Here is a 27,018-nt window from a genome sequence, read left to right on the forward strand (position 1 = left end):
TCCTCTACGTGTGCAACCTCATGTGAGTCATTACACTATGGAGCTATTTGTCCATTAACATTCCATTGTCTTCACTGGGAAATACACCAGTATAGAAATATACTCGTAGAGCATCACTATCTGTTACTGACCATTAAGGAGACTGGAAACCAAAGGAGGCAGTTTGTAAAGTATTTTACACATCACAGCAATAATGCACAAGTTTAAAAGCAAAGTAGCACTTTCTACAAAATATCCTAAAAAGCACACGGTGGTCCTACCTATGTACTATGCTAAGTGCCAATAAAGTGGCTACTTATTAGTTTAAAATATAAGAACACTTCAGAGGGCACTTCAAAACCAGGTTTCAACAGTCTGAAAAATGAGATCAATTAGATGGAAATGTCTAATAATCATAGAGTATTTTGAAACACAGTTGTTGCAGTTAAGATTAATAAGATACATTGTAAACATGTATAATGTCAAGTATCATTAATAAGGTACAATGAGAAACCCTAAAATGCTGCAAAATTGGCATAAAATGTCTTCAAGTGATCTCTTAATTTCCTGTTTCTTAATGGGAGATTTAAAGTCACATATTCATATATTTTTTCTTAATTGTTAGTTAGCATCTCTTAGTTGAATGCTTAGTGACCAAACAGTGTTAACAATAAGAGAGAGATGCTCTCAAAGGCGATTCACTTTGGCCCAGCACTCCTGGAGACCACCTTAGAAGGGCTGAAGACTCAGTTGTGAAAGTGATGACTGTACACAGGTGATGAACATCAGTGTAGTGGGCAATGCCACATGTGCAAACGGGCAGCACTCAAGGAATGCAGTGAGGAATAAACAGCTCCGTGAAAGCAGAATGCAGCACATTACATAACAGGGACAAATCCCGCAGAAGGGTCAAAGCAGAGAAATATACATCTGGTTGGGGAGAAATTGAACAGAGTCTTGAAATGCTTTATAAATACACGTGCCAGGTGGTTCCAGGAAAATTCATTACACTCTAAAAACTCCTAATGTGAAACTTTTTTAGGCCTGAGTTCAACAAATGCACGCATCTTTCTAGTTTACTACATACAAGCCAATGATCAAAATCTTAAATTAAATCTCTAAGGGTATCAGCTTTACAAGATTTTTCGGTTGGTTAAATGGAGGAGTATGACCAAAAAAAGGGGGAGGGAAATTTTTTTCCTTAAAAATACAGCATGAAATGTTGAACTACAAATAAAACTGAGAGAGTAAAAGAAAATGAAGCCCTGCTTTTTCCTGCTATTTTTGCCATCTGCTGCCAGGTTTAGAGCAAGGACGCAGAGCCTGAGTGAGAGGCAGAGACGGCGGTGGGCTGGGGGAAGAGAGGCAGGCATCAACCCCAACTCTGACTGCCCCGCGTGCCTCACAGGACCAGGGACGACCACACTGACCTACAGGACAGCGTGTGTGTGTGTCGGGCTGGGGGGTCCTGGGAGCTACTCCTTGTGCTGTGCTTAGAATCTAATGCTACTGGGTGGGGATAATTTTCCCAGCAATGATGTTATAAAAACTCCACTGGCACCCCAGGGGAAACTCTTGGGAAGAAATCCACGTTAACCAGGGAGGAGTGAGGCTTTACAACCCCTTCTTACCTAGGATGGAGAGTGGTAGGGTACATGCAGTGCGAAGCTTTTCAGTGAAATGTCCCGTTTCAAAAAACTGAGATTCAAGTCCACTGTTAACTGGATGGAAGGAAAGCATGAGAATCTTATAAAATCACTTAAAATTAGAAACTCTGACACTATTTATAGGCCAACTGCCATTAAAGTGACGCTTGAAAAGAGTTTGTTGGTCTCTTGAGTGAAGCACACACCACCAATACGTTCCACTACCTCCTTTTTCCTCCACTACCTGAGATTCGAATGTCAGCCAGCAAGGTCTTGGTCACAAGCACACCTCCAGAGAAGTCTTGACCCTGAGGAAAGGCGGGCTGGAGACTTCTGAGAATACACTGAATAGACCCTAGGCATTCACAGACCATTCTAAGGTCCATTAGAATAGACCAAAGATTCGATCACACAGTTCGGTAGTGGAATCTTTCATATGTCATAGATCTGAACTACCAATGAATTAGCCACACTATTCTTCCATGTAACCAGGGCTAAAACCATCGCTTTCTTGGACCTCCTCAGATTTTCTTCACTTCCAACTCCTGGACGAGTAGTTGTCACTCAGGATGGCTTTTCAAATATAAAGTTATTATCCCTTCACAAGAATGACTGACACTGTCAGTGTCGCAGGGCAGGAAAGGTTTCTTCTCCTCATTAAATCCTCAGATGCACCAAGCACCAGACACGTGATTTTTAATGGAAATGATGACTGCATTAACACACAGACATGACATGAAGTCAGGTGAGTGCGCACAGTGGGGATGGTTGCGCTCACTCTCCATCCCTCATCAGCTCTGACGTGTGGTCTTTTGTGGTCTCCCCCAAACTGCAGAATTAATGCAATTATTGAAGTTGGGCCAATCACAAATAATTGAGTTTTTGAATATTGAATCTGTGAATCTAGGCCTAGGGGACACTCAATTTGAGCTAAAAGTCAGAATTGTATATAAACTGAATTTTGTAAATAAAACCATATTTTAAACGCAGTAGAAGAGTCCAGATTTAAAGAGTCTTTTGATAAAGCTAACTACACCTTGATTACTCCCTACTTTGACTGCCTTAAAGTTTAAGCTCAAGTTCTTAGAATTCTATGCCATAATGTTCAACTATAATCAACTATAAATAACTCAGTTTTTCCTGCTTTTTTCTTCCTTTGTTTCTTCCTTTGTTTCTGACTTTGTTTCTTCCTTCCTTTCTCTACAAGTAGATGGTGTCTCTCTCTTTCCGTGAAATGACGCCACTGGCCCTGTTAACCCCCATGTCGCCATGTCTTATATCTGTAGATGCTGCTATCAGAGCTTGTAAATAGGCAGATGAGAAATCTACAGTAACTTTCCCCTACATGCACAAAAAGTCCTTTAAAGTCCACAAAGCATTCTTTTTGTGTGTGTGTTAGGAAGATCAGCCTTGAGCTAACATCTGTGCCAATCCTCCTCTTTTTGCCGAGGAAGACTGGCTCTGGGCTAACATTTGTGCCCATCTTCCTCTATTTTATATGGGACGCTGCCACAGCATGGCTTGACAAGCGGTGTGTCAGTGTGCACCGGGGATCTGAACCTGCGAACCCTCGGGCCACTGAAGCGGAGCGCGCACACTTAACCACTGTGCCACTGGGCCAGCCCCCACAAACCATTCTTAATTCCTATAGTTTGCTAGATTTTGTACTGGATTCTAAAGATAAACAGTTAAAACATAATTCTTACTCTCAAATTGCTTACAATCTACTAGAAAGGGGCAGAAGCAACTCACTGTAACATAAATCAGCTTATGGTAAGTGCCCCTTATGTTCTCAGAGACTGAAAAAAATACATGACTACGCACTCAGAGCCATTAGGGACTATGAGTCTACAGAATGGAAATTCTGAATAAATGGAGATTTCAGGATAAGAAAAGCCTTTACAGAGGAGAGGAAATCTGAACTGGGCCTTACAAATGAGCGGGGGTTTTGATCGAATTTCTACTTGTGCTTCTTGCTGTCAGTGGATCTGTTTTTCCTTCCAGAGGAGATGCTGTTATTTTCCTCTTGATGGTGTTTTCTGTATGTCTATTTAGATGTCACTCTATTACGGACACTTAAGAACTGACAACAGCTTTCCATTCTGTGTTGCTGAATAAAATTTTTTTCATGAAGGGCTTCCTGGGTTGGTAAATAAGTTCATTTCTCCTCAGGAAGTTAGTCAGCCCACAGAACTATGCTAATGCTGCAGAATGATCTAAAATCTCCTCTAGGATCCTCCAGCCCATGTTCTCACACTGTATGCATGTCTGAGGTAGCCTGGAATAGCACTGCTTGTTTATTCATCCTCTCAAACAGCTGAAAGCCCATGCATTCACTGCATTAAGGGAGAAACTTTAAGTGAATTTATCATATAATTTGAGAATCATATAAATGCTTAAAGTTTAAAGAATGATTTCAAGACTACTTATAAATGTACATAAATTGTGAAGAAATCTGTGCAATGAATGAATGGTAAAAATTCTTGGATTTTGCTCAAAAAAGCTTTTTTTTTAAAGCAAAAAGTAACTTTTGAAATGGCCTCAAAGGAACTTTTGGACTTTGGGAGAGAGGAATTACTAAGGAATTCCAGGCAAGAAAAAACACATAAACTCTGATGAGCCACATGTGTAAAGAACATGAGAAGAATAACGGGTACTGACTTTGGACAAGTGTGGAGAGCCCAGCTGAGAGGCGGCTTTAACTGTCAGGCTCTGGAATTTAAATGTGATCTATAGGTAACTGGGAGAAAGCAGGGTTTCGGAGCAGGGAAGTAACATGATGAAAATAGAGTTCGTAAAAGAATTTTCTGCTTACTAAATGGACTGGTCTGAGAGCAGAGACTAGAGGCCAGCTGACTAGCATAAGGCTAAGTCATAAATGGAGCTGTTTGGTGATGAAGAGACGGCAGTGCCAGTGCACCATGCATGATGCACGAGGAAAAGTCAGCAAAGCTTCATACCTGAATGGGCATGTGTAGCAAAGAACCAGGAGTCACTCAATGTGGCTTTCTTCCTGAGGAAGGACCTTCCACTGACTGTCATGGCAAAAACCTTTTCTCTTTGACCAAGGATGATGCTGAGCCCTGTTTATATGTGTCCTATAGAGAATCAGACCCATCAGACTCAAGTAAAGTCAAGAGATAAATATTTCAGCACGATGATGGACGAGTGCTATGTGAAGCTTCGAGAGTAGGTATGCCCAAATACTACCCAAAGAACATGCATAGAGAAAGCAGCATCTCTTCCCCTGCTAAATAGGAGGATTTCCCGAAGAAAAAGAAATGTGCGTTATGAGTATTTTCAGGTTTTCTGTTGCATTTCTGAGCACAGATATGCAAAAAAAAAAATAACAGAATTGAATATTTAACATACTTTTATCCTAGATGTCTCAGTCTGTTCGGGCTGCTATAACAAAATATCACAGACTAGGTGGCTTATAAACAACAAACATTTATTTCTCACAGTTCTGGAAGCAGGAAGTCCAAGATGAAGGCACCAGCACGGTTGCATTCTGGTGAAGGGCCTCTTATGGGTTGCAGACTGCTGACTTCTCACTGTGTCCTCATACGGCAGAAGGAGCAAGGGAGCTCTCTGGTCCTCTTTTATAAAGAGCACTAACCCCATTCATGAGGGCTCCACTCCCATGACCTAAGCACCTCCCGAAGGCCCCATCTCCTAATAACATCACCTTGGGCATCACGATTTCAACATGTGACTTTGTGGGGGACATAAACATTCAGACCATAGCACTAGGCTATCCAAGACAGAGACCAGTGTGGAGAGGATACTTCATCTTTACTAATCACTTGGTCCTGATAAACGCCACATACCTCTGAACTTCTCTGAGTAATCAGAACCCATGAACGCTTTCTCAATCCACACCTAGTGATGGTACAAACACTTAACAGGTTGGAGAATACATAAAATGTGAAAATCTTGATATTCTAGCTTTTCTCCCAGCACAACTGCAATCACTCTGCATGTGTCCTCTCTCTCTCTAACATGTGTGCTCTTCTGGTCTCTTTCCATCGTTACTTGACTTTTGGTCTCTTCCCTTTTCTTATTAACTGAAGAATTCCATGGAATCATTTTAATATTCCAGTGGACATCCATGTTTTCTTGTAACTTTCCCACTCCACCTTCCCCATTGCCCAATTTCCCTCAACTAACTTTCCTGTTGCATTTACGACTCCATCACTGTAAAGAAATCAAATGGTGTGAAAGGTCTGGTAAGGGGTTTAATAGAAGAGCCTGGAGTAAGCTTGGGTTTTAGGCCCAGTGTGTGTTTTATCACATGGTTGCCCTTTGGTATGAGGTTTAACCTCTTTGATTCTCGTATCCTCGTCTATACGATGAGGATTCTAACACCTTCTCTGCAAGGCAAGTGAAAACAGCAGATGAGGCATATAACACCTGTGAAATTAACAGAAGAAACCTCAACTAAATTAGAGTTGGGAAGGCCTGTAGGGGGAGCTCTCATGCTCTAGCATACTTGGTCAATTACTGTAAACTGGAAGAGAGGCATGCTTGCATCTCCAACAGATAAGTGTTTTCTATTTTACCATCTAGCAGGTGGAAGGAAGATTTATCTCCCCGCCTGGCAACAGCCCAGCCAGTGAGAGACTGCAGCAACCCAGCCAATGAGAAGCCTCTACTCTTTGGACTCCTAGTTTCCTCCAATGGACTTTTCATTTACTACAGCCCCTCCCAACTCCCCTTTTACTCTATAAAAGCAAGCTCCCCTCCTTTGTTCTCCAGTTTTGCCTATGGTCTGCCATAGGGTGCATATCTCAAATTGCAATTCTTTTAGTTGTTCCCCAATAAACTTGTTCTGTGGGTAAAACTACTGGCCAATGTACTTTTTTAGGTTTGATACCCTTCTAGCACAGTGCTCCTAGAGCCGGCCTTCCACAGATGATGGGCTTAACTTTTCTGCTGATCTTTGTAGAAAGCAATGACTACGTTGACAATGAACTGATATTCTGATAGCCATTAATAATTAACAACAACAACTATACATAGTAACATAGAATTTGTCTTTCACTTGATTAAAAAAATAGCATTCTAAATATACCAAATAACTTAATTGGTAATTGAATAATTTAAATTGTGGCCTCTTGAACTTCAAAGTAAATGTGTGTTAAATCTTCAAAAACAGAATTATACTTTCTAAGTATAGAAGTTTTAGAGAGGGGAATATCTCTATATCTATCCTTCCAGAAGCCTACATGATTTTTGTGAATAAAGAGACTAAAACAACTAAAAACCCAGCTGTGTTTACCAGAGAACGCCCCCTCTTCTTCTTTAAAGACCAGGGAGCAAGGTCAAAAGCCTGGCTCCGACAGACTGCACGGCGGGTCTCATTACCGCAGCTGACTCTCCCTGGCTCCAGAGGGAGACCTTGCCCAAGGTCGGCTGAGACTGCTTCCCAGGAGCCACACCTGACCGAACTGTGGAACCCGAGCTCTGAGTCATTTGCTTGGCAAAGAGCTGATCTGGGAAAAGGCACAAGTCAGAGACGCTGGCGTGAAAGGTAGATGAGTCATGGACAAGGAACAAATCACTCGCTGCGGAGGACCAGCTTTAGGAAACATAGAAATGGAAAAAAAGGCTTTTGGGGAAAACTAGGACATATTTTTGGTTAGGACTATTTAACACAAAAACCCATGCAAAGGTTGTTTTTGCTCCCAGCAATTTCTCAAGTATCTAGCACTTACAATACAAAAAAACAAAACTCCATCCCAGAGAAGTTTTTTAAAAGGAAACTTTCCAGGAGAAACTGACTATCAATTACTTAAGTTTGATTAAGATAACAAGAAACCAAAGACAAAGGGACCTTGTAAATTATTTCCTGCAATTGCAGTCACATGAATAATGCATAGAAATTGGTATTTGTGTATTCCTTTAAAGATTACTTACATATATATTACACAGGAGGCTTCATGTTCTAGGTTGAAGAAACTCAAAAGCTTGACCAAAGGAACATTACAAAGCCATTTTATTTTAATGCCTTCATTTTCTTTTTTAGTTTCTTTTTTAGTTTCCTTAAACAAGAAGGTCTTTTTCTTTAAAAAAAGACCTACCTTGTACTCTAAAAACAAAGGAATCTTAAATGCACATATTGAGAGTAATGAAAAATGTTAATGACAATAATAATTGTATTGTCATATGTCTTCATAAGGCTATTTACCCGTAATTTAAAAGCTTAGAAAAAAACAAAGTTTCAATGAACTTTAAATGCAATAATTGCCTGAAACAGTTGAAAACATTTGGATAATAAGACAAAAACTCTGCTTTTCACAACATTCTTTAGAGCACTTTTTAAAACATATTTCTATCTTATTTATGGGAAAACTGATAAAAAACAACAGAAAGTAACTTGCACACAGTGACCTGACATGATTTAAGAATTAGATATAGCAGCCAAGATTTAGTGTCTACAACCCATTGACATTGTGTTAATGAGTCACATGGCTGAAATCTTGCTAATCTTTTGGATGCAGGACCTAGACAAATAATAATCTTGATAAAGCTCATACTGGTTATGCTTGTGAAGGTAACTGACTGTCTTCTCTAAATAGTTCATCTTGAGAGGAAAAGGAGAGGCCCCCTACTTCTCACATGCCCATGCTATACCAGGCACTTCCCATAGCTATGTCATGTAACCTTCCCCAAACCCCTACTAGCTTGCTGTTACTCTTATTTGGTATACGGGAAGCAGAGGCTCGGAGAAGCAGTCCATTCGCAGGATTAGTAAGCAGTGGAGCTAAAGTTACACCCATGTCTACTCACCCCCCACTTCTTTCCTGGCCACTCGGGCTGCAAGTTCAACTGCTGTCAGGAGCGAGCTCGGTGAACATTAACCTCACACAGCTGTGTATGAGAGACGAGGGGTGTTGGGAATCAGGAGGGGGACCAACAGGCCTTGGTTTGCTAGGGGACTTTTCCTTCTTTTAGCACTGCAAGTCCCATGTCCCAGGAACCCCCTTACTTGAGGGCAAACTGGGATGGGCTCCCTAGAATGATGCAGAGTGGAGAATACAGGCCCTGTTAGAAGGCATTTCCCATTAAATCTGCCTGTGCTCAGGTGCAATTCTACAACCTCGGCTCTATAAGGCCTGGGGATGGGAGAAGCTGAGTTTCTTCCAGCCAACCAGAGCCCAAGCTTTCATATCAGCACTTCTTATATCTGGGATAAGAAAAGAAAGTAATATGGTGATAAAAGTGATAAATTTCAGGGTGGATCACTGAATTCCACCTGGCACAGATTGATTCTCACTTGTCAGCCTAAGTTAGAGTCTGAGGTTCCTAGAAAGCAATAACATCTACCTAACAATGTCCTGCATAATGCAATAATAATTATATGCAACTATAAAATGCATGGCATACTATAGAGGCAATGGTACATTACATATGGATGCTGAAAAGGAGGCTCGAGAGGGCTGTCAATCAAATCAGAGCATGTGGTCACTTGCAATATGGGCACCAAGGTTAAGGCTGTGTGTTCTCATGAGGGCTGCTCTTTACCACTCCTCAGGTCATTGCTGGAGACTGGAGAGCTGTCTCCCATTTTCCTAAACATTCCCAACCTCCTCATTTGGTGATATTGAGCTCCCAGCCCCTCTGTAAACGGGAGGAACCATCTGTAAACTGTTCATCCACTTCCTCAGCTCCTTCCTGGGAAGATGGGTCTGGCTATAGAATGTTTCCAGGCTCTCCATCAGCTTGTGGACACCAGGAAGGAATCCGGGAGTAGTACGGACATGGGGCAAAGTACCCAACAGTGTCTTCCATGGAGTCATACATTCCCAAGTCTGCTGGCTGTCCTCCCAACACCTGCCCTGCCCTGCCCTCCCAGTCTGTCTCTCAGCTGGCTTCCGCCCTCTTAACTCGGCATCCCTTGGGAGGCCATACTGCAAAAATCTCGCCCAGGGCGCCTGCTGCCGGCCCCACACTATTTGGCCTGTCAGAAAACACCATCTCATTCCCCAACTACAGGCAGTGTACTTCTCACTGGAGTGTAAATACGTTCATCTTTTAATATTGTCTTCAAATCCACGCACTTCTAAATACGTGGGCAATTACTAATAAATATAACACAGCATTTAAGAAACCATAACTACTAGCAGATACGTAGAAGACACATCACGGAAACCCTTGGAACAGCAAATCACTGTTACTTGTATTTTGGTCCTGGCAGGGACCTCAAAGGTGGGACTCCTTTACTTTTTTTTTTCACCAGACAGCAAAATATCTGAAACAGTCTCTTTGCCTCAATGTAATAATGACACAGGTTTTCAGAGAGAATCAATACCTTCTGCTCAGAATGGATCAAATCAAAGCAATATACTTACTTGGAAGAGGAACGTGGATCTTATGGAAGGTAGGCAGAAGTCACAGGGAATCTTTCCTATCTTAAAGTACTCTCTGCAGCATGAAATACCTACAAATAGAGAAGAAAAAGAGTGCTATTGCTTTTTAATTGACAGAAATAGGGAGGCTATTAAATACTATATACAGCAACAGAAAGTGATAATTCTTTTAAAAATTGGCCAATAAATTTAAAAGACAGATAAACATGTTAGTTAACCAAAATTGTTAGTTTTTTACATACTTCATGTAGAAGATGAGTGTTTTGCTCACTTTATTTTTTTTAAGGAGACATTTAACCATAGGTAGCAACGATACAGAAAGAAGAATATAAATATCAAGTTGTGAGAAGTCACATAAACAAAGGTTTACACAGCACCATCTCATTTCTGGAACTGCTGCTCTGCACATCCCTAGTCTGAGTCTCCCCAAGGCAGGATAGAGTGTTAGAATTTCAAAGGGTCTTAGAGCTGATCTGTACACAATCGTCATTTCAGAACAGGAAACAGAGGCCCAACCCAGGCTATGGGGCTCAGCACAAACCACTTAGCTGGCTGGGGCAGAGCTCCTGGTTGCCACAGGAGCACCCTTCACCTGCACCGTAACATTCCCGTGCCAATAGTCACTCATTCATCATTCACTCATTCATTCATTCAAGTACTGACTGAGCATTTCCTATGGACCAAGTTCTGTTCAAGGTTCTGGGAGTTAAGACAAAAATCTCTGACCTGCAAGTTGACATTCCAGAGAGAGGAGACTAAATACAACAGATACTATCTCAGGATGTCCCACTGGGATCGCAGCTGGACACATCTGAGCAAAATCCTGAAGGAATGAGGGAACAAGCCATGGATCTATCTGGGGAAGCGCATTTCAGGCAGAGGGGGCAGCCAGGGCCCCAACGCAGAAAGAGCACAGGAGGCCAGTGTGGCTGGAGTAGAGGGACATGGGAGGACACAGAAACGGTGGCTAAGTCTGTCGCAATGGATGAACCAACCAATGTAAAGCAGGTGACAGGGGAGCTGATGAAGGACAGAACCTTGAAGAATATCTACTTAAAAGGTGGGTAGAAAAGAAGGAGACAGGGAAGGAACAATCAGAGACAGGAGGAAAACAGAAAAGGGAGCTGTTTCCCAGAGGCCACAGGGTCAGAGAGGTGTGGGCTTTGGCCATCAGCTGTGAAGAAGGATACTTCCAACTCAGAGAGTAGGGTGGGGTATGGACAGGTTGTGAAAAAGTAAGTGTGGAAGCCTGACTAGGGCAAAACACTACAGAATTAGGAGGATCCTGCAGTATCGGAAATGCAGAGTCTGTTTTCACGTAGACATTTTACCGGGGCAAGATCTAAAGCAAATGTGTGACTCCTAAAGTGGACGTTCCCTCCAAATTTGACAAGATTTAAAATATGTCTAAATTCAATTAAATGTATAAGGAAAGCATAAGGCCTTAATCATAGTAAGGTTAAATGCAAGTGTTATAATCCAAGCCCAAATTTTACAAGCTTGTTTTTAATGAGTACATACAAAATAAATAAAAGTCAACTAACTAAATAAATAGAGTCAACAGGCATCCAATAGCAAATGATAATTCCTGGCAAAGCAAACAGTTCCAAAAGTAATCACTAAACTACTTAAGAGGATGACAGTAATGAAAGTATTTTGTGATTCCTTTAAGATGCATTTTTAAATTACTGGGTACTTTTTTAAAAACAAATTTCAAATCTCATTTGATGTAAATCTATTAAAATAAAAATACTTCCATGCAACAATTTAGTGTGTATTCTGAGAAGAGCTGGTAGGAGGAAGAAAAGAAATGATAGTTTACATTTATTTCATTTATTTCAGATCACAAAGACGACGACATGGTGAAACTGAAGGTCAATAAAGAATATGAAAGACATCTGTGGCCCACACCAACGCCGGTTTAACATTAACACTAGTGGATGTGGTGCAAAATGGGTGGGAAACAGTAAGTTCTGGATTTGAAGACTTCCCTGGCACCTGTCTTCCCCTTTCTAAAGAACTGGTCACCCCTCCTTGGTATCACCAAGCTAAGTAGCTGTTTTGCTCCTTGAACCCCCATTATTTATCTCACTGTCTCTCCTCTTCAAGGCCGCTTCTTGCAGGGTGAGCTGTGCCTTCTGTCTTTCCCTCACTAAGGCTTAGCACAGAATCTAGCACATGGAAGGTGCCCATAACTGCAGAATAAAATAATGAAAGAAAAACTAAATACACTTAGAAGAGAGGCCTAACGTTTCTTCAAATATTTTTCCAATTGCAGGCAAATTTTGGAGGGTCAATCCTGAAATTAATTATTAACAATTGCTGATGACTGATCTCCTTCAGTTGTTTTGATATCACAGAGGCCCAAGTGGCCAGCCACTAGCCACCTATATGGATTCCCTTGGAGCTCTTACAGCCGGGAGCATGGACCGCCCATTGCCCCTTCCTTTCCACAATTATTTTCAGGCCTTGTCCAGCCCCGTTGCTTTGGTGGCACATCATATTCTGTACGGAGTGACTTTTCATTTTTAAACTGATTACCATTTTTCCTGCTGTAATTATAAGCCCCTAGGAGAAAGAGCTAGACAGTATCACTTACAACAGATAATGTTTTAATTTTAAAACAGACCCATTTTTGATTGGTCTGAAATGTCATTCTCTCATCAGTAAAGAGCTATGGCATTATAAGAAGGGAAGAGAAAAAAATTTCAAAGTGTCCAAGAAATTTATTTTTATTTTCTTATCTCAGAAATATATAAAGATTCCCCTTAATGAAGTTAAAAAAGAAAAGTTAAGATGAGATTCATCTGAAGCTAAAACTGCAGATTTTGTTACTTTGCAAAAATATAAATAACATTCTATTCAGTGCTATTAGAAAGATGCCCCTTTAGTATATACGTTGAAAGGTACTTTGGGAAATCACAGTGCATTACACAATATACACATACATTTATATTTACATTTTTAAGAAGTTCCTTTTAAACACAGAAAGTCTTTTAAGATCCAGCCCTTGAGAATCAACATCACTTAGAATTCTTCCCACAGCTTTCTATGACACACAGCTTAATGGGGCTTTGCTCACAAAAGAAGGTTTACAATGTTTATGTTTGACAACAATAATTTACTTTTAAGGCAGCCTACTACTTAGTAATTCTCTGAGACCAAGGTAATTTAGGAAGTATTTTAGGAGATTAAGAGAAGGAGGAGGAGAAACAATTACAGAATTGTATCAATTTATTCTTCCCAAAATGAGTGTCCAAGACTAACTGTTGATAGGCAGAAAGGTTATTCTCCATATCTGCAGCAGGAAGCAGATCAGGCAAAGAATGAAGGCATGAAACAGGAGACGGGGTCTGGACACGTGAGAAAGAGCAAAACTGCCATATCAAACTGTGCTCTCCACCACAGCTAAGCACCTTCTGAAATCCGACAAGGCGTGGTCTGTATCAAGCGAGTCCAAATAGGAAGGAAGTGCTCTCAGCAGAGCCACCCTTCCAATGCTCATTTCACCACACACGGTATCTTAAGACTGAAAATACTGCAGATTGCTTGAAGTCATAGAGACACTGTGTTACAATGAACGACTCTCAAACTTTCTAATTATAGACAATACTGTATTACAATAAATGGCAAACTTTCATAATAGTCATTTTTTTCCTTAAAACTGTTATTTGAGAGAAATATTACATTGGACAATTTATTATACCTCAGGATGGACTAGGGAGGGAATTTCGGGGGGGAGTGGGGCACAGTTAGTATTCTGAAGTTTTCCTCTACCAAAGGATATACCTTTTAACCAGTATATCGTTCTAAATCAAAGCGGTTATTTTAACAAAATACTTAAATGGCAACGTTTGGCTTTTCAGGAGCAGGGAACTAATTCCTGACAGCTTTCAGCTATCAGCAGAGCTCTCCACTGATACCAGACGCATGGTGGCAGCCCGCCAGCCGTGTGACTAGTGACTCAGTACACAAGTTTCTGTGGTCCCCACATTCTGATATGGTAAGGACATCAGTTTTTAAGTTTGAGGACTAAATGGTAGCAGGGGGCTCTTCTGGTATAAAACAGAAGTCCATGGAGAAGGCACACTGAGAAGTAACTCGCATCGCATTTGTTTGGGTTTCTTTAACCTCAGCACTTAAGCTCAGCGTTGGCCATTTAAAAATTTTTCCCTCAGAATGTACCATCATTTATTACAGAATCTAAGAATATTTATTGTTTGATTTAGAAAAACATCCAGGCAACAATTAATAGAAATTTTTAAATGTCAAACATCAAAGTGGTAAGAACCCCACCTTCTTGGGATTTCATTTCAACTCCAAAAGCAATGTCCCTTTAAACAAAGCCCGGAGTCAAAAATTCTCTCTGGCACCGCTGGATACATACCTATAAATATTTTTGGCAGAATGGGATATGCTAACATTCTCTATACTAAAAAGGATTAATGAAAACTACAAAAGATGAAACAAAGAAAACCATCCAAAATGAAGGCTGCACACATCTTTTGAAGAAACAATAGCACATTACTTCTGCTAAGATCCTACATCGACATCAGGAGAATCGCTGCCCTGTCCTAATTAAAGTGTGTTTCTGAACTCTCCTTGACTGCTCATTATTCAGGAGAGTCTGGACTCAAAGCAAACAAAGTCAACCAGGTACTGAAATGGACCCCCAAAGACCCCTAAATTGATGCAACATCGGGCTTTCCAAAACAGAAGAGAACCAATAAGAATCACTCCCCAGCACATGCACTCTTGAATCCAGGTAAAAACAACATTCCTTCCTGAACAGGGTAGCTGTTTACCAGCCAAGCCTTCTCCAGGAGAACATATTTTAGGATGGAATGCTAGAGTACGCATATTAACAAAAGCAAGATCAAATTAAACAGATGACATGATGAACACGCTTCATTTCATGCATGGCCATGTTTTTCCTGCGAGGTAAAGACTCAAAGTAATTACCATGAACCGAAACTTCTCCACTGATCTCCTCTGGCAGCAGGCAGCCAGTGACTGCCGATGCTCTTACAACAAAGACCAACGCCTTCTCTTCGGTGCCTTGTTCCTTCTCCAACGCTACCAGCTAAGCACCTTCACCACTGCAAGAACACGAAGAGTCTCTCTGTATCTATGCCTCCAGTGCAGCATACAGAGTCCTGTGGAAACCTATCAAACTGGCGAGCAACAAGGCTAACAGCCAATGAGGAGAGGCTCATGCAGAATCCAGCACATGCTCTCTGAGGCGCAGGCTGTCACCAGCGTGTAGCAGGCTGCTAATCTAATTATAGCTAGTTTGCTAGCACAGAGCTATTGGAGCAAAGCACATGAGCAAATTAAATTTTAATAAATTAAACCCACTGACAAAATCCTCTTGATTTCCTGTCATTTTGAGGATTAATGCATCACCTTATAAACCATAAGTGATTTTTAAAGTGCATTCTTGTTTTTCCTCCAATCTAGAGAAACAAAGAGTGGTTAAATCAAAGTACAGTACCACCAGCTTACTTAAACTTAACAGATTCTAGCACTGGGGAATAAATAATAAAATCGATACCCTGAAGACATTAGTGGTAGTGCTATAAAATCTAAGTCTCACTTTATTTACCCTAATTAGCAATTTGCCACTTATTTGTCCTAAAGTGCTAATTACTCTCTCAATATAGTTTGAAATACCATGCAAATTTCCATCCAGAGTTCAAAAGTGCTAATCAAGGTGTCAAAAATCATAATCTTGACTACAGTGGTGAATAATAATTCAGAGTTACAAGAGACGGAAAAGGGATATCAGAAGTTACTTTAAAAGCAAAAATTAAAGAAATTTGCCCACTCTTGAATCCAGGAAAATTATTATGGAGTTAAAATTATTGTGGAGTTTTTGTATGATCTTCAGTAAAGTATTAAATAATTTGCCTAGAGTAAGCCTAAAATGACGACCAGCTGTCAAAGAAGATATCTTATTTTGAATCCGGTTCTGAGGCTAAAGATGACTAAAACTCTTAGCTAAGAAAAAACTGGAAATCCACCATCTATAAAATTTTTTAAGTAAATTCTGTTAACTTCTAATGATTTATGATAGTCAAGCCAGACTTGATCATACAGTTAAGTCTAATAATGTACTGGATCAAAATATAAACTTTCCTGGTCACATTCAGAAGCATTCATGCCCACAAATTTTGGGGAAAGTGAAAAATAAAATCTTGGATTTTATTTTGTACATTAAAATTTATCTTTTAAGTAAATGATCTGTATATTACTGGTTTGTATGCCTTTTGATCTTTCTGGAGGTTTTTTTTTTTTTTTTTTTTGTGAGGAAGACTAGCCCTGAGCTAACATCCGATGCCAAACCTCCTCTTTTTGCTGAGGAAGACTGGCCCTAGGCTAACATCCGTGCCCATCTTCCTCTACTTTATATGGGACGCCGCCACAGCATGGCTTGACAAGCAGTGCATCAGTGCATGCCCGGGATCCGAACCTGCAAACCCCGGGCCCCCTGGTCTGCCAAAGCAGAGCACGTGCACTTAACCCCTACACCACCAGGCCGGCCCCCTCAAGTTTTTCATAAGCTCTAATTTTTATACTATCAATAATATATTTACATTATGTATTTTAAATAACAACAAAAAAAATTTGGCCACTGCATAATTTAATGGGAAAATTACTTCTAGAAGCCAAATCCTGTGAGAGGCAGCTTGATGCACAGGTGAAAAGCATGCATTCTAATAGCCAGGCAGCCGGGGCTTGAGTTCTGGATAAGCTACTTCCTACCTGTGTGACTTTGGGCAAGTGACTGGATTTCTCTGTGTCTCTGAGGCACTAATGGAGACACTCTGCAGGATTATTACCAATGAGCTATAAGCACTAAGCACATAGCACCGGGCTCACAGAGTGAGTCTAAATTAAGCTATTATTAACAGTAGCGATCTTTTCACCACACCATACGTTTATCTTCTTTTCTGATATCATACCAGTCAAAAAAGAAGTATCTAAACACTTCTCCATTGTACAGCTTTGTTAGAAACACCATTTAGAAATAATTCATGCTAATCACAAGCTAATAGACTTGATTAATCATACAGAACGATTATTAAAATTATTTCATCTACTTCTTTTTGGATATGTAATAGTCACTAATTTCAATTGACTTTATATGAACCAATCTTAAAAGGAATTTTCAGGAAATTTGGGCTCATAATTACATTTCATTAATAATTTGCAATACAGATTAAAGGGTATTATACATTTGAAAAGTGTTTTCTATGGACTATAAATTGAGGAAAGTCTGATTGGTTTAAATTGATTAAACTTAAAATGACAAATTTATGTGAAACGGGAGAGAAGTCAACTAGTCAAATACAACTTTTGTCCCTGCAGCCTATTTATTTATTTGTTTTCCCTTCAAGTCATTACTTTCTTCTCAATATGTTCTACAAAATTAATAATTAATATTAAAATTAATATTAATCAAATCTGTTAATCTGTTAAATTTATTTTTCTTAATTCTCAGAAATTGGTATGTTCTACTAGTCAAGTTCCAATCCAATGATAATATGCAAACTTCTCATTTCTGTAGTTTTGTTTTGCTTTGATTTTTATTTGAAAAACTTTACAAAATGCTGACTTCTTCAACAGCCATTATGATTTACTCTAAGGAACCAAATATTCCCAGGGATTAATTAGGAGCCATGGAAAAGAAATATTGACTAAGGGGCATTTTTCATCCTCCAACCTTTGTGCACCACAGTCTGTTTGGGAAATAAACCAGTGAAAGAAATGGCATGGCCCATAAACTTCAAGGGAAAACACAGAAACTCACGGTCCATAAATTCACGAGTGAAAAACTGGGTAGAAATGCGGACACATCCACAAACTATGGGAAAATAGGATGGAGACAAGTCCGCTGAAGAAAATAACTGCTGCATGTGCTACCACGAAGCTCCCGTCCACGTGAATTATCAAAGCGCAATCACCATTATCAGAAGGGAAAACTTCAAGAGGAATTGGCTTCAGTGGTTTGGCCTAAGGCGCAGCTCCCTGGAGGCTGCCAGGATACAGACTAGTAACACTTCCAGGCATTTATAAACATGGAACCGCTGTGCCTTCCTCTTCATTAACAGACTGCAAGCTCAAAAAAAGGCACTTTTAAAAAGCTATCTGATTAATTTGTCTCATGCCTGTTTTGTATAAGACATTAAACAGACACTTTCTAAGAAAAGGAAGCAACTGTCCTTTCTTAGATCTTATCTGTCAACACGTTGAGAACCAATAGTAGTTCTGAAACTGAGTAACAGTTAATTGGTGATCTTTCTCATTGCCACCCTACTAGGTGAGCCTATATATTTTTTTACTCTCTGGAATAAGCACTTTTGTCTTTGAACTTCAGTCAACTCATCCTGGATTCTGAAAAATCATTGATTTACACAATGAAGAGGTTTTGGCATCTACTACTCGCAAGAGCTGTGGTAGACACTGGAACACAGCAGGGAGTGAGCCAGGGCTCTGACTCCTACTGGAGCTTCCATTCTAAGGAGGGAGATAAACGTTAAGTGATTCATTAACAAATGAGTAATTATGATAGGTAAACTGCTGTGAAGTGCGGGAGGCTGTGAAAGCACATAAGTGGGGGCGGAGAGTCTGGTCTGCGGCTGAAGCAGGCTTTAGGCTGGAGTGTGGGTGAGGGCCAAGAGCGCTGTGAAGTCCTGGAGAGGCCAGCGGGAGCCAGAGGACAGGGAGAGAGGCGGAGACAGCTACGAACAGCACACTCGAGAGCAGGAAAAGGGTTTGGTCCAAGCCATCTGGAAATCTGGCCGCCGGTGCATTCCTTCCAGTTCTTTCTAGTAATAGGTTCCCATTATCTTCCAAGTCAAAGCCCTCACTTACCCTTCCCTGCAAAGAATGAAAACATGTACATTTCACATTTGCTACACTGACCAAGAAGGAGCAGACAGTCACCACAGAAACAGTTTACCTCACAAATGGGTTTCCTCAAGTTCTGTTTGACTCTCTAACCTTGGAGAATGAGGAGAGGAAAGCCTGTCTATCAAGAAATTTCCATACAGAACTCTTGAGTTTTCTTCCCTTGGAAGAAATCAGGGTTCACACACTAAAAATGATTCTGTTTAAGCCCATGGCTCCCAGATAACTTTAGATTAGTCTGAATATTCTGACCAGAAGCATCTCCATTTCGGTTGTCTGTCACACTCCATCATACTGAAAGGGATCCGGGAGGGTTATTTCTGCTCTGAGGAATAGGGACCTGGGCATGGGGAGGCCTGACCACATCTGGGCCACCCCAGATGGCTGATGTTTCTCCCATCAGGGGAGGGAGCAGGGATCAGCAGTCCAGGATGAGCCACACACCCCAGCCTACGTAAAGAGTGGTGGTCCAGCAAGTGCTGGAATAAACAACTTGTAGCAGTTCCATTGTGGTGTTTCAGGCCAACGTGAAGTCACTGCACAAGGAGCTGGGCAGAGATGCTAACAGTTGGCTCCCGCAAAGCCACTTGAGGGTCTCTAGCACACTACCCACCCCCACTCCAAGAAGAAAAGAATGCCTGGGCTATGTAAGTATCCTCTGGCTACCAGGCGTAGGACAACCGGTGGAAAATCATATGGGTAGTTGGTACCTCTTCCTTCTTGTTCCTAACACCCAAACATCGGCTTTTCTTTCTTTTTTTTTAAGAATGTGGCATACAGGGCACTCAATGCAGCTGTAATGTGGTTGGGCTGGGAAAGACTGAATCAGGCCGCTGGACATTACTCTAGCTGCTCCAAAGGCCATGCGCAGCCCTCATCTCCCTCTTCCTTCAGACACTTAGCATCCCTCCCTGTTTACCATGAAGTGGCCCCACCGCCTCAACGGGACCTCAGAGGTTCCTTTGCATGCTTGCACAGGACCCTGCTGTGCAGGTCAGGTCTCGGGCCTCCTGGGAAGCCACCCACGGAGGAAGAAGAGTATATCCGGACAATCACCTGGCCATGGCTACATAAGCGGACCGCGTGAGTCTTCTCTGTGGGGCTCGGTTTATAATCCAGTCGAGCATCTTGGTAAGCCTAGCCTACACCATCGTCTGATTTTTTATTTTTTATTTTTCTCTTCTAAGGATTCATTTTTTATGGTACTGGTGAAGAGAGATGGAAGGGCCGGGAAGAATGAGACAACTAAGGAGTTATGAATCTGAGGGGAGGCTAGCTCAGGAGGTACTTTGTCATGGAGGCTTGCTTTGAATATTCTAGCAGCTGCTACCATATTAAGGTACAGAAGCCCTGGCCACCTTGGCTGTCTGACGGTCTCAAACACACTACGCCTATCGACAAGCTGAAGATCCAGTGCAGTTCATACACCCTCGAGGAGGGGCTTCCCAGGACCCACACGCCCTTGCATGGCTGGTCGGCACAAGCCAATGGTGCGTGACCACAGTGCTTGGATGGATCATCTCCCCGGGGTCCCCTCTCCCCATTTCCTTGGGCCACTTTCCTGCCGTGTCTCTCCATAATAAATCTATGAGGCCTTATGTCATCTCAGCCTCTCTTGCCGTTTGTCATCTCAGCCCACTCAAGGGACCACTGAGGTCAGCACTTCAGACTTTGAAATGGCTTTATCATAGGTCAACAGTGCACTGGGATTAGCCCAGTCATGCCTTTTTAACCAAGAATGTAACTGACTTCTCAGGCTTAGAAGCAAGAAGTCACATGGTAGAAGAAGAGGAAAAAGAATTTCTTAGGTACAGTACTAACTCTCAAAAAAATTTATACAGACAAAATTCACATTTGCTATATCTCATACACCTCTGCACCCTTCTCCAACATCTAGCACCCCAGCCCCACGGTACGAAAATACCAAGTGCCTACGACCTTAGGAGGCCACATAGGTCTGCCCAGCCCCCAAACCCCCTCACATCCTAAAATTACCCAGCCAGCCCCTTGTCCTCCTACCTGAAAACAAGAATCCGACTTACACAGTGCTAATTTTTTATAAGAAGTACATAAGACTCCCCCTGGAGGTGAGCTCTCAAACCTGCTAAAAGAATGGTACCATAGCATTCAGCACAATGTCCCAAATTAAGAACTCACAGATGCGCTTCCGTGCAGGTGGACAGAATTAAGATGAGAGCTGGAATGTGGTAGTGCAAAAGGGACTTTTTCCCGAAAATCTGAGAAAACTAAACAATTAGGGTAACGTAAGAAAACTGAGATTCTGATGCAAAAAGCACATTTAAATGTGCTCGTGGACAATCAGATTAAGAAAAATCTGCATTAAGATTGTTTTATTCTGCATCTCACAAACAGATTATTCTTAGAAAAGCATCTTTTTGATTCACCTGCCTTCTAGAGCAGCTCATTTTTACCCAAATAATTGTTTCTTAATTACAAAGTCAAATGATCAATTACAGGCAACGTGTGGGCCTGCATAGATTGGTGACTGCATTCTCTGCAGCCTGGCCATGGAGCCGACTTGAGTGGGGCAGGGTGTGCACAAGGAGCGGGTGGAGAGTGTGGGGTTGTGGTGGAGTGTGTGGGGCTCCCGCCGTGGAGAGACTGGGTCCGCTTGGGGGTCGGGGCGCTCACACGGGGCAGGACTGTGTTGACTGTGTGTGTGGACCTGTGGGCGGCAGGGTTTGTCAGCTGCAGAAGACTTGTGCTTCTCAAAGACCCACATAGGGGGTTTGCCCCACCTTCCAAAGCCTGAAACAATTGGGTGTTCCTGTGCTTGAGGGCAGCCCCGCCCAGCTGCAATCCTCAGAGAGCTGACAAGAGACCTAATAGGCTAGAGGCTTACAGCAATTGTAAGGCCCTGAGCCTAACAACCTGCCACGCTGGGGGCCTACTCACTTAAAAGAAATACTGCAACACAAATGTGGTATTAGAACTTACAGCCAACTGTGCTGGGGCTCCCCACACCTGATAAAGAGACTGAAGGGCCCACAACAACTACAAACAGCTAAGCATTACAACAGCTGGCCAGGAGCATAACTCAGCCTCCCTGGGCGCCTATAGGGAGAGCTAACAGGCCACAATAGAAGGACACACGTAGCCCACATAGGGGCCACCCCTGGAACATTGAGAACTGAGGGAAGCACACTGGAAACCTCCTAAGGCATCACTTACATAAGGTCACCTATCCAAGAGCAGGAGACGTAGCTGACCTACCTAATACGTAGACACAAGCACAGGGAAAGAGGCAAAATGACGAGGCAAAAGAATACATTCCAAGTAAGGGAACAGGACAAAACCCCAGAAAAGGAACTAAGTGAAACAGAAATGAGCAACCTACCCGACAGAGAGTTCAAACTAAGAGTGTTAAGGATGCTCACTGATCTGGGGAGAAGAATAGATGAACTCAGTGAGAATGTCAACAAAGAAATGGAAGATATAAAAAAGAGCCAATCAGAAATGAAGAATACAATACTGGAAATGAAAAATTCATTAGAGGGACTCAAAAGCAGAGTAGAGGATACAGAAGAACAGATCTGTGAGCTGGAAGAAAGACTAGAAGAAATTACCCAAGGTGAACAGGTAAAAGAGAAAAGAATTAAAAAGAGTGAGGACAGTCTAAGGGACCTCTGGGACAACATCAAGCACACTAACATCCGTGTTATAGGTGTTCCGGAAGGAGAAGAGCGAGACAAGGGGGCAGAGAATCTATTTCAAGAAATAATAGGGCCGGCCCCGTGGCTTAGTGGTTGAGTGCGTGCGCTCTGCTGCTGGCGGCCAGGGTTCGGATCCCGGCTGCGCACCGACACACCGCTTCTCTGGTCATGCTGAGGCCGCGTCCCACATACAGCAACTGGAAGAATGTGCAGCTATGACATACAACTATCTACTGGGCTTTGGGGGGAAAAATAAATAAATAAATAAAAAAAAAAAAAAAAAAAAAAAAAAAGAAATAATAGATGAAATCTTCCCTAAACTAAGGAAGGAAACAGACATCCAGGTACAGGAAGCACAGAGAGCCCCAAACAAGATAAACCCAAAGAGGCCCACACCAAGACACATCATAATCAAAATGTCCAGAATTAAAGATAAAGAGAGAATCCTAAAAGCCGCAAGAGAATGTCAAGTTACATACAAAGGAAACCCCATAAGGCTATCAGCTGACTTCTCAGCAGAAACCTTACAGGCTAGAAGAGAATGGCACGATATATTTAAAGTGCTAAAAGAAAAAAACTTACAGCCAAGAATACTCTACCCAGCAAGTTTATCATTCAAAATGGAAGGAGAGATCAAAATTTTCCCAGATAAGCAAAAATTAAAGGAGTTTGTCACCAAGAAACCAGTGCTACAAGAAATGTTAAAGGGACTGATTTAAGGGGAAAAGAGAAGACCACAAATAGGAAAAATTATCTATTTCCATGATTAGAACGTAATGGATACAAATGCACAAAAAAGAGGTTAGATATGATATCAAAAACATAAAAGGAGGGAGGAGGGGAGTTAAGAGTACAGCTTTCAGACAGAGGTCAAACTAAAGTGACCATCAATTCTGTATAGAAGAAGTAAGGAACAGAGAAGGACTACTACAACACTGAGGAAAAAAAAAAAAAAAGTTAAAAAATGGCAGTAAGTACATACCTATCAATAGCTACTTTAAACGTCAATGGACTAAATGCTCCAATTAAAAGGCATAGGGTGGCTGACTGGATAAAAAAACAAGACCCATATATATGTTGCATACAAGAGACACACTTCAGACCTAAAGACACTCACAAACTGAAAGTGAAGGGATGGAAAAAGATACTCCACGCAAATGGCAATGAAAAGAAAGCTGGGGTAGCAGTACTCATATCAGACAAAATAGACTTTAAAACAAAAACTGTAAAAAGAGACAAAGAAGGGCATTACATAATGATCAAGGGAACAATCCAACAAGAGGATATAACACTTGTAAATATGTACGCACCCAATGTAGGTGCACCTAAATATATAAAGCAATTATTAACAGACATAAAAACAGAAATAGACAGTAACACAATAAGAGTAGGGGACTTTAACACTCCACTTACACCAACGGATAGATCATCCAAACAGAAGATCAATAAGGAAACATTGGCCTTAAACGACACACTAGAACAGATGGACCTAGTAGATATATACAGAGCATTCCATCCAAAAACCGAAGAATACACGTTCTTTTCAAATGCACATGGAACATTCTCCAGGACTGATCACATATTAGGCCACAAAACAAGTCTCCATAAATTTAAGAAGATTGAAATAATACCAAGCATCTTTTCTGACCACAACGGTATGAAACTAGAAATCAACTATAGGAAGAAAATCAGAAAAGCCACAAATACATGGAGATTAAACAAAATGCTACTGAACAACGACTGGGTTAATGAAGAAATCAAAGAAGAAATCAAAAAATACCTGGAGACAAATGAAAATGAAAATACGACATGCCAGAATTTATGGGATACAGCAAAAGCGGTTCTAAGAGGGAAGTTTATAGCAATACAGGCCTATCTCAACAAACAAGAAAAATCTCAAATAAACAATCTAACAATGCACCTAAAGGAACTGGAAAAAGAAGAACAAACAAAGCCCAAAATCAGTAGAAGAAGGGAAATAATAAAAATCAGAACAGAAATTAATGAAATAGAGACCAAAAAAATAGAAAAATTAATAAAACCAAGAGCTGGTTCTTTGAAAAGATCAACAAAATTGACAAACCTTTAGCTAGACTCACCAAGAAAAAAAGAGAGAAGGCACAAATAAGTAAAATCAGAAATGAAAGAGGAGAGGTTACAACAGACACCTCAGAAATACAAAAGATTATAAGAGAATACTATGAAAAGCTATATGCCAAACAATTCGACAATCTGGAAGAAATGGATAAATTCTTAGAATCATACAACCTTCCAAAACTGGATCAAGAAGAAGTAGAGAATTTGAATAGACCAATCACCAGTAAGGAGATCGAAACAGTAATCAAAAACCTCCCCAAAAATAAAAGTCCAGGACCAGACGGCTTCCCTGGTGAATTCTACCAAACATTCAAAGAAGACTTTGACTTCTTGCAGAAGACTATCCTTCTGAAACTCTTCCAAAAAATTGAGGAGGGGGGGAAGCTCCCTAACTCATTCTACGAAGCTGACATTACCCTGATACCAAAACCAGACAAGGACAACACAAAAAAAGAAAATTACAGGCCAATATCACTGATGAACATCGATGCGAAAATCCTCAACAAAATACTAGCAAATCGCATACAAGAATACGTTAAAAAGATTATACACCATGATCAAGTGGGATTTATTCCAGGTATGCAGGGATGGTTTAACATTCGCAAATCAATCAACGTAATACACCACATTAATAAAATGAAGAACAAAAATCACATGATCATCTCAATAGATGCAGAGAAAGCATTTGACAAGATACAGCATCCATTTACGATAAAAACTCTGAATAAAATGGGTATAGAAGGAAAGTACCTCAACGTAATAAAGACCATATATGAGAAACCCACAGCTAATATCATCCTCAATGGTGAAAAAGTGAAAGCTATCCCTCTAAGAACAGGAACCAGACAAGGATGCCCACTGTCACCACTCCTATTTAACATACTATTGGAAGTCCTAGCCAGAGCAATCAGGCAAGAGAAAGAAATAAAAGGGATCCAAATTGGAAAGGAAGAAGTGAAACTGTCACTATTTGCAGATGACATGATTTTATATACAGAAAACCCTAAAGAATCCACCAGAAAACTTTTAGAAGTAATAAACGAATATGGTAAAGTTGCAGGATACAAAATCAACATACAAAAATCAGTTGCATTTCTGTACACTAACAACGAAGTAGAAGAAAGAGAAATTAAGAATACCATCCCATTTACAATTGCAACAAAAAGAATAAAATACCTAGGAATAAACTTAACCAAAGAGGTGAAAGATCTGTACACCGAAAACTATAAAACATTGCTGAAAGAAATTGAAGAAGACACAAAGAAATGGAAAGATATTCCGTGCTCTTGGATTGGAAGAATTAACATAGTTAAGATGTCCATACTTCCTAAAGCCATCTATAGATTCAATGCAATCCCTATCAAAGTTCCAACAACATTTTTCACAGAAATAGAACAAAGAATCCTAAAATTTATATGGAACAACAAAAGACCCCGAATAGCTAAAGGAATCCTGAGAAAAAAGAACAAAGCTAGAGGCATCACACTCCCTGATTTCAAAATATACTACAAAGCTATAGTAACCAAAACAGCATGGTACTGGCACAAAAACAGACAAAGAGATCAATGGAATAGAATCGAAAGCCCAGAAATAAACCCACACATCTATGGACAGCTAATCTTTGACAAAAGAGCCAAGAACATACAATGGGGAAAAGAAAGTCTCTTCAACAAATGGTGTTGGGAAAACTGGATAGCCACATGCAAAAAAATGAAAGTAGACCCTTACCTTACACCATACACAAAAATTAACTCCAAATGGATTAAAGACTTGAATGTAAGACCTGAAACTATGAAACTTCTAGAAGAAATCATAGGCAGTACGCTCTTCGGCATCGGTCTTAGCAACATCTTTTCAAACAGCACATCTGACCGGGCAAGAGAAACAATAGAAAAAATAAACAAATGGGACTACATCAAACTAAAAAGCTTCTGCACAGCAAAGGAAACCATCAACAAAACGAAAAGACAACCTAACAATTGGGAGAAGATATTTGCAAACCATACATCTGATAAGGGCTTAATCTCCAAAATATATAAAGAACTCATGCATCTCAACAACAACAAAACTAACAACCCAATTAAAAAATGGGCAAAAGACCTGAACAGACATTTCTCCAAAGAAGATATACAGATGGCCAACAGACACATGAAAAGATGTTCAAAATCACTATCAGGGAAATGCAAATCAAAACTACAATGAGATATCACCTGACGCCCGTCAGAATGGCTATAATTAACAAGACAGGAAACAACATGTGTTGGAGAGGATGTGGAGAGAAGGGAACTCTCATACACTGCTGGTGGGAGTGCAAACTGGTGCAGCCACTAAGGAAAA

General features: G+C 40.8%; 1 protein-coding gene across 4 annotated transcripts in view; it reads right to left on the reverse strand.

Moving 5' to 3' along the window:
* FAM110B (family with sequence similarity 110 member B) overlaps positions 1 to 27,018 on the reverse strand; it is a 148,793-nt gene that overhangs the window by 51,648 nt on the left and 70,127 nt on the right. For 2 of the 4 annotated variants that reach the window (XM_087420539.1, XM_087420541.1), the window contains exon 4: positions 9,980 to 10,068. The gene's annotated coding sequence lies outside the window, so the exon portion shown is untranslated. Of the gene's footprint in view, positions 1 to 1,610; positions 1,701 to 9,979; positions 10,069 to 14,959; positions 15,080 to 27,018 lie in introns of those variants that run through there. The other 2 variants (XM_087420540.1, XM_087420542.1) reach the window with 2 other exon arrangements.

This window comes from Ceratotherium simum, chromosome 31, assembly GCF_057802395.1.
Source record: "Ceratotherium simum simum isolate JZ-2026a chromosome 31, ASM5780239v1, whole genome shotgun sequence".
NCBI lineage: Eukaryota > Metazoa > Chordata > Mammalia > Perissodactyla > Rhinocerotidae > Ceratotherium > Ceratotherium simum.